We start from the raw sequence: 8,905 nt of genomic DNA, 5'->3' as shown, positions 1-8,905 counted from the left end.
TAAAATGGGAAAAAGAAAGTCTATTCAGCAAGCATTGCTGGGAAACCTGGACAGCTGCATGCAAAGCAATGAAACTAGAACACACCCTCACACCATGCACAAAAATAAACTCAAAATGGCTGAAAAGCTTTTGCACAGCAAAGGAAACCCAAAAGAAAACAAAAAGACAACTTACAGAATGGGAGAAAATAGTTTCAAATGATGCAACCGACAAGGGCTTAATCTCTAGAATATATAAACAACTTATACAACCCAACAGCAAAAAAACCAATCAATCAATGGAAAAATGGGCAAAAGACCTGAATAGACATTTCTCCAAAGAAGATATCCAGATGGCCAACAAACACATGAAAAAATGCTCAACATCGCTGGTTATAAGAGAAATGCAAATCAAAACTACCATGAGATACCACCTCACACCAGTCAGAATGGCCATCATTAATAAATCCACAAATAACAAGTGCTGGAGGGGCTGTGGAGAAAAGGGAACCCTCCTGCACTGTTGGTGGGAATGTCAACTGGTACAGCCACTATGGAGAACAGTTTGGAGATACCTTAGAAATCCATCCATAGAACTTCCATATGACCCCGCAATCCCACTCTTGGGCATCTATCCAGACAAAACTCTACTTAAAAGAGACATGTGCACCCGCATGTTCCTTGCAGCACTATTCACAATAGCCAAGACATGGAAACAACCCAAATGTCCATTGACAGATGATTGGATTCGGAAGAGGTGGTATATATACACAATGGAATACTACTCAGCCATAAAAAAGAATGACATAATGCCATTTGCAGCAACATGGATGGAGCTAGAGAATCTCATCCTGAGTGAAATGAGCCAGAAAGACAAAGACAAATACCATATGATATCACTTATAACTGGAATCTAATATCCAGCACAAATGAACATCTCCTCAGAAAAGAAAATCATGGACTTGGAGAAGAGACTTGTGGCTGCCTGATGGGAGGGGGAGGGAGTGGGAGGGATCGGGAGCTTGGGCTTATCAGACGCAACTTAGAATAGATTTACAAGGAGATCCTGCTGAATAGCATTGAGAACTTTGTCTAGATACTCATGTTGCAACAGAAGAAAGGCTGGGGGAAAAATGTAATTGTAATGTATACCTGTAAGGATAACCTGACCCCCTTGCTGTACAGTGGGGAAAAAATAATAATAAATAATTTTAAAAAATAAAATAAAAATAAAAATAAATAAATTTTTATAATTAAAAAAAAATTAAAGTATTGGGAGTTCCCTTCATGGTTCATTCGTTAATGAACCCAAGTAGGATCCATGAGGATGGGGGTTCAATCCCTCTCCTCACTCAGTTGGTTGGGGATCCTGCATTGCTGTGGCTGTGGTGTAGGCTGGCAGTTGTAGCTCCTATTCAACCCCTAGCCTGCGAACCTCCCTATGCTGCAGGTGTGGCCCTAAAAGAGAAGAAAAAAAAAATAAAGTATAGATGATTTACAAGTTTTCTTAAAAATTTTGATGTCCCTTTAGGTATTTCTCTTCCAGCTATTTGCCCAAAATAAATGATATCATACAGTTATGCCAAAACTTGCACACAAATGTTCACAACAGCATTATTGCTAATAGCCAAACACTGAAAACTGCCCGATGGCCATCAACAGTTGCATGCTCAACAAAATATGGTATATCTATATAATGGAACATATACCAAGGAACATACCAAGGAATGGCATTCAAACACACCAAGGAATGGAATACTTCTCTCAGGGTTTCTCAACCTCAGCACTATTGGTACTTTGCGTCAGATAATTCTGTGTTGTGGGGGCTGTTACAGGCATTGCAGAGCATCTATCAGCATGCCTGGCTTCCGCTCACTAGATTCCAGTACCGACTCTCTGCTCCTGAACACAAGCATGGCTATCACTGCCAAATGTATCCAGGGGGGTGAAAATCACCCAGATTTGGTAATCACTGATATGAACTTTGTCCCAGTAGCCTTGTTTACATATGTAGATAGATAGATAGATGATAGATAGATAGATAGATAGATAGATAGATAGATAGATAGATAGATAGATGATAGATAGATAGATTGATAGATGATAGATAAAACCAAGATTCTTTGATCAAGTGGATTAAAAAATACATGTTCATGCGTTCAGAATTGAGTGAACTCAGAGACATGACCTTGTGAATGCAGTTTTCTTTCCTTCCTTCCAGAGAGAGATTTAAGGGACACTGTTAACTGTTGATTCCAGTTTGGACGTGACCCTTCTATTAGGGCTGTTAAAGGGGCTCCTATAAATTTCCTTCTCACTTGGCTTTCTCCTTATTATTTACAGATGTAGATCTTGTTCAAGGATGCCACCAGCTCCTGCCTGGGGTCCCCAGGACCAGTCCTCATCAGTCTTAGAGGGGGTGGTAGGGTGAGGACCCAAGCTGGCAGTGGGAACATGTTCTCTTTCTCACTGATACTGTCACAGCTGATGACAGACTTTCTACTTGGGGTGTGTGTGGGGGGGTATCAGGAAGCCCAAAACAATAACAAGCCCTGGATTCTCCTATGGTTTTCCCATTGTAGCTTCAGTCCACCTGGCACGTCTGCTGTACCCACGCCACAGGTGACCACATTTATCCTACTTTGACTCTTGGTTTTAGGACAAAGCTCTGGCAGATGGACAAGCTAAAGGTCAAAAATGATTTTAAACATTTTGACCTCAGATTAATTTTTCAAAGGATTCAGATTTCAAAATTAAACCATTGCTTACTTCAAAAAAATAGTAATCTCTATATTATTTTAAAAGATTTTTTGTTTTATTTTTTAAATTTTATTTTTTTAATTGAGGTATAGCCAATGAAAACATTTTTAAAAACATGCCGTCTTTAATTGTTTTGGAATGTCCTTGATCAGCTTCCAAAAGATTTGATTTTATCACTTTGCTTAAGGGAAGGTATTGTTTATATATTTCTAGAACCCATGTGTGTCTTTGCACTAGGCCTGTGAGTATTTGAGGTATAGTTTGAAGCAATTTAATCTTTTTAGAATTTTGGCATAACTCTAAGCATATCCATACAGTGTTTTATGTTTGTATATTCATTAGTTGCACAGTAATGTTGCTTAGGCTTGCAATTCCTTGTGATGCTACGTACCTGAACTTATTACAAGCTGCCCATAGAAATCAATATTGTTTCCTATGAATGTGATTAAATCACAACAAGACCTGGGGGCAGAATGCGATCTAGCATTTCTCTGTATACTTGATTTCAAAACTCCATTGAAGACACACAGCTTTTTAAATTGATCCTGTTGCCCTTTGTGAAGGACACTACATAAATATATAAAGGGCACTCAAAATAGGGTCCATAAACTGGGAAGGCCAGTGAGAAGATCTCCTGGGTATTACAATCTCTAAATACAGAGAAAAATGCCTTTTTAAAATAAGGAGAAAAGCAATGAAACATGGCAAGAGATAAGGAACTGTTCTGGAATTAGCCACTGCCACCTCTGAAAGAAAAAGTGAGTGGTCTTGTTATTGAAGTAATTATAAGACCTTTTAAATTCTCATTATCTCAAGTTTTCTTGATCTGGAAGATTTATGTATATTTAATAGCTTACATAGCCTGAACTATGGCTTTCAGTCATATTTATTATTATTATTATTATTATTATTGCTTTTTAGGGCCACACCTGCAACATATGGAAGTTCCCAGGCTAGGGGTGGAATTGGAGCTGCAGCTGCTGGCCACAGCCACAGCAGTGCAGGATCCGAGCTGCGTCTGTGACCTATACCACAGCTCACAACAATGCCGGATCTTTTAACCCACTGAGCAAGGCCAGGGATCAAACCCATGTCCTCATGGATCCTAGTCTGGTTCGTTATCACTCAGCCATGACGGGAACTCCCTGTCATAATATTTTTTTTAAAAAAAGGAAGAAACACTATCATGCTTGAAGAAAGACCTCTGGGAGCCAGACAGGAAGACATGTTGCCTGGGTGCAGAGTGCAAAAAAAATTAACACATAAGAGAAAGATCTCTCTTCTTCTCTCTGATATATCAGAAGGGGATAGATAAATAATCAATCTCCTTCAGGGTAAAGCCAAATAGTGTGAGTGGTCATCCTCTCTCATCATCTCTTAGGAAATTAAAAAATATTACCAGAGGACAGTAAAACCATAGCTAATATTTGGATGATTGACTTAAACTTTTTTTTTTTTAAGGGCCACATCTGCAGCATATGGAAGTTCCCAGGCTAGGGGTCACATGGGAGCTGTAGCTGTCAGCCTACATCACAACTCATGGCAACCCCGGATCCTCAACCCACTGAGCGAAGCCAGAAACTGAACTGGAGCCCTCACAGATGCTAGTCAGGTTCATTAACCACTGAGCCACAACAGAAACTCTGATTTAAACATCCTTAAATCTACTCTTCAACCCCATTATCACTGTTTAATCTGAACTATGTGTCTATGTACACTGTGCAGAGACAGACCTGCCCTCTAGGTTCCCAGAACTATATAAAATAACAGTGTGACAACCTAAATTCTCCTAAAGGTTCACAGAAGATTGAGATGTGAATTTTAGGATCCCATTTCTACCACAGTTATAAATGCCTGTCAAAATATTTTCTATATGTTCCCCATATAACACTAAATTTTGGTTAAAACTGAGTTTCCTCTATTATCAGTCACTATTATTCTTTTGTGAAAAAAAAATGAAGGTTTGAAATATATGAGAGGGCTCTCCCTATTCAAGAAAAATATATCTTCCAGATCTGCCTACTTAGAAAAGTATGTGAATGGGATACAGGATAGAGAGACCTGTTGGTAGGTGAAAAAAATATATATATATACATAACTTACTCTTTGAAGATGGGGAAATGATTGTGAGAGTAACTTACGGGCAGAATGATTCATGTGTTATGTTCACCAAAATTTCAGAAACAGATCTGATTGAAATAAAGACTTCATTTGGGATTTATTAGAACTGCTGCCTGGGAGACAGATTCAGGGGGCACTTGAATTGTGTTCCATGGACTGAAAAATAGGGGAAGGTTATGAAGGCATAAACGGCAAGGCCGCAGTTAGTTGCATGAATTGTTTGTCAAGAATTATAATTGGAGCTGGAAAGAAGTCAAGGTGCTTGTCAAGCACCAATTGGTTGGGATCTGAAATGGTTGCATTGTTATAAGGGGGACTAACCTTGAGATATAAGGTTGCAGCTAGCAAATGTTTTAAAAACAGCTGGTGTTGTGGGGTAGCTCACAGAAAGTTCAAGTTCTCAGTGTAGGGGTATGAGGAAGGTGTCTGTTCCTGGAGGGCTTCAATCTTCTTAATAAGTAGGGAGCAAGGTTGTTGATGGCAAAGAAGGTACTGGGGGCTGAGAAAGGAGGAGAAGATAAGCAATATTTGTGTAGGAAAGTGGAGAACGAACAGACTAGAGATGCCAGTGAAATAAAGATGGAGTGTCAGGTGTCGTTGGTGTGAGGACTCTGGTGTCAAATGCAGAGAAGCAAGATGAGAGCAGAGGGGTTGAAGGAAGGGATTCAGGGAGCTGGCAGGGTTTGGCATCGGCTTCCTCCAGAGAACCCAATGGGAGAGGGCAACATGGGGTGGGGGCAGGCAGTGGATAGTTCATCCAGTCAATGGAGTTGAGGTCCTGGTGGGGTAAAGAGCCTTGTGGAAGATGGAGGATTAGGGAGAATGACTTGGAAAAACAGAAAGTACTGGTCAGAGAACGGGAGGCAGGACTCCATAGTTGGATTTGTTTCCAGTTTGTTTTTTTTCTCTGTGTTGTTGTTGGATTCCATTCACTCCATCAAGACCAGTGTTTTGGGGGAGTTCCCACTGTGGCTTAGTAGGTTGCGAGGGGCAACATAGGATTTTTAATCAATTGTACCACAAGGGAACTCCAAAACATAAAAACTTTTCATCTTACAATCAATAGGATTGATTGCCTGTAATCCTAACAAGGCTTTGCTCTCCAAGTATGATGGGTCTTGAAATGGAAGTGATAAAGTTTGTTTCAAGGAGAAAGGATGAAGAAATCGAAGTATGAAGGATAAGTGGATAGAGACTGCCCCACAGCACCCTCTGGTGGTTGGATTTTGTGGCTAAGGCTTAAATTTCAGTTTAGAAGTGTAGGAAGGCTGCCATGGCTAATAGGGCTAAACAGAGGCTTACAATTATGTTTGACTTTGCCAGATCCTTGAGATGATCCCTCCTAAGTTTGCTATTCATTCACTAGCCTGGCCAGCAGTTGTTTGGTATATTTCTTTTCTCCACTTTATGGTTCTTATTATGCCCAGCAAAATAGTACCAAATGGAGAAATCAGAGGGATTTAGCATTTGTTTACAAGATGAGGCCAAAGATATTTCTCTTTGTACTCTTGATTTAAAGTTTTAGGAAACACCCAGTATCCAAAAAAAAAAAAAAATCGCTAATACTGTCAGAAAAGCAAGTTCCAGACTATGCTGGTATTATTCTTTTCAGTTTCCTATTCTCATCAGAAAATCATGAGTGAACTGGGCATCCTAGTAAATTATCCCCAAGGCCTGGCAATGATGATTTCCTAGGCAGCTTAGACTGTTGTTAAGTAACTGTTTCATCTGAAATATTGAGTTAAGATGTGAGTAAAATTTTCCCTCCACTTACCTCTATCAGCAATGCCAGTTTCAGCCATCCTTTCTGATTGTATATAAATTTGGAAATGGATTTTTCCCATTTACTTTGGCACATCTATTTATCTAGTTAAAGGCTTTGCAGGACACAATTCTTCTTCTACTCTTTATAATTTAGGTTACTAGGTATATATCTTTCTGCCAAGGAAAAAGCAAAGTTAACTGTGACCTTGAGAACATGCTCTCTCATTCTCATTTATAAAATGGAGATAAGAATTCCTAGTTTGCAGAATTGGAGATAAAAGAAGGTAAAGCATATCACACATAGAGTGATTTCAATAAATGGCAATACATTTCACATTCACCGTGATCCTTAGCTGGTGAATCTTTAGGTCTGAAATCTCTTAGATATGTTTTTCTCTCAACCAGAAAACCAGATTTTTTTTTTTTTTTTTTTTTTGCTTTTTAGGGCCCCACACACAACATATGGAAGTTCCCAGGCTAGGGGTCTAATCAGAGCTGCAGCTACCGGCCTACTCCATAGCCACTCCAGATCCGGGCCACATCTGTGACTTACACCACAGCTCACGGCAATGCCAGATCCCTAACTCATTGAGCAAGGCCAGGGATCAAACCCGCAACCTCATAGTTTCTAGTTGGATTTGTTTATGCTGTGCCATGATGGGAACTCCACTATCAATCATTCTTAAGTTTACTTTTTTAATGTTATTTCAAATGATACAGCATTTCTTCATATTTTTAGCACAAAACAAATCTATATTTTAACTGATATTTTAAAATCATTTTCTCACAAAATGCTAAATATATTTAAAGCATTAGCATTAAATATCTTCCCTTTAAATAGGGAGCAAAAAGTGTTGCCAAAATATTTGAGTCATTTTTCCATCTATTTATTTATTTGCTTTTTAGGGCTACACCTGCAGCACATGGAGGTTCCCAGGCTAGGTGTCCAATCAGAGCTGTAGCTGCTGGTCTACACCACAGCCACAGCAATGCCGGATCTGAGCGTGTCTGCGATCTACACCACAGCTCACGGCAACGCTGGGCCCTTAACCCACTAAGAAAGGCCAGGGATTGAACTCGAAACCTCATGGTTCCTAATCGGATTCATTTCCACTGCGCCACAATGGGAACCCTGCCATCTATTTTATACCTTCCAAGTATTAATAATATTTTGCTTAATTTTATCAACATACCTACGGTTAACACTTCTGGAATTTTCGTTACTTTTATTTCAGCTTTATTGAGGTATAACTAACAAATAAAATTGTAACACATTTAACATATATCACCCGATGATTTAATAAACATTGTGAAAGGATTCCTACTATCCAGTTAATTAACACATCCATCAGCTCGCATATTTACCTTTTTTTGTCTCTTTTTCTTGTTTGTTTTTGGTAAGAACACTTAAGTTCTACTCCCTTAGCAAATTTCAATTCATATATTATAGTTATCAACTATAGTCATCATGGTATAATTAGATCTACAGATTTTATTCATCTTGTAGCTGAAAATGTGTACACTTGGACAGGTCTCTTCCTTGTTCCCCCATTCCCCAGCTCCTGGAAACCACCATTCTATTCTGTTTCTTTGAGTTTGTTTGTTTTTTATTTATTTATTTATTTATTTTGTCTTTTTGCTATTTCTTTGGGCCACTCCCGCAGCATATGGAGGTTCCCAGGCTAGGGGTCGAATCGGAGCTGTAGCCCCCAGCCTACGCCAGAGCCACAGCAACGCAGGATCTGAGCCGCATCTGCAACCTACACCACAGCTCACGGCAACGCCGGATCGTTAACCCACTGAGCAAGGCCAGGGACTGAACCCGCAACCTCATGGTTCCTAGTCAGATTCGTTAACCACTGTGCCACGACAGGAACTCCTGTTTGTTTTTTAAATCCACATAATTGTGACACCATACAGTAGATGTCTTTGATTTATTTTACTTAGCATAATACCTTCCAATTTCATTTTTGTTGTTGCAAATGGAAGGATTTCCTTCTTTTCTCAGGCTGAATAGAGTCCACTGTGTATGTGTGCATAGCACACATTTTCTTTATCTGTTCATCATCACTTAAGTTGTTTCCTTGTCTTGGTGATTGTGAATGATACTGCAGTGAGCATGGACCTACAGATATTTCTTCAAGGTATTACATTCATTCCCTTTGAACACATGTCTGGAGTGGGACTGCTGGATCGTATGGCAGTTCGATTTTTATCCTCTTGAGGAAACTGTATCCTGTTTTCCAGAGTGGCGGTAACAATTTACACTCCCACCAACAGT

Source organism: Phacochoerus africanus, chromosome 5 (genome assembly GCF_016906955.1).
Source record: "Phacochoerus africanus isolate WHEZ1 chromosome 5, ROS_Pafr_v1, whole genome shotgun sequence".
Classification (NCBI taxonomy): Eukaryota; Metazoa; Chordata; class Mammalia; order Artiodactyla; family Suidae; genus Phacochoerus; species Phacochoerus africanus.
The sequence above is the reverse complement of the archived record's forward strand: the minus strand, read 5'-3'. Positions refer to the sequence as shown.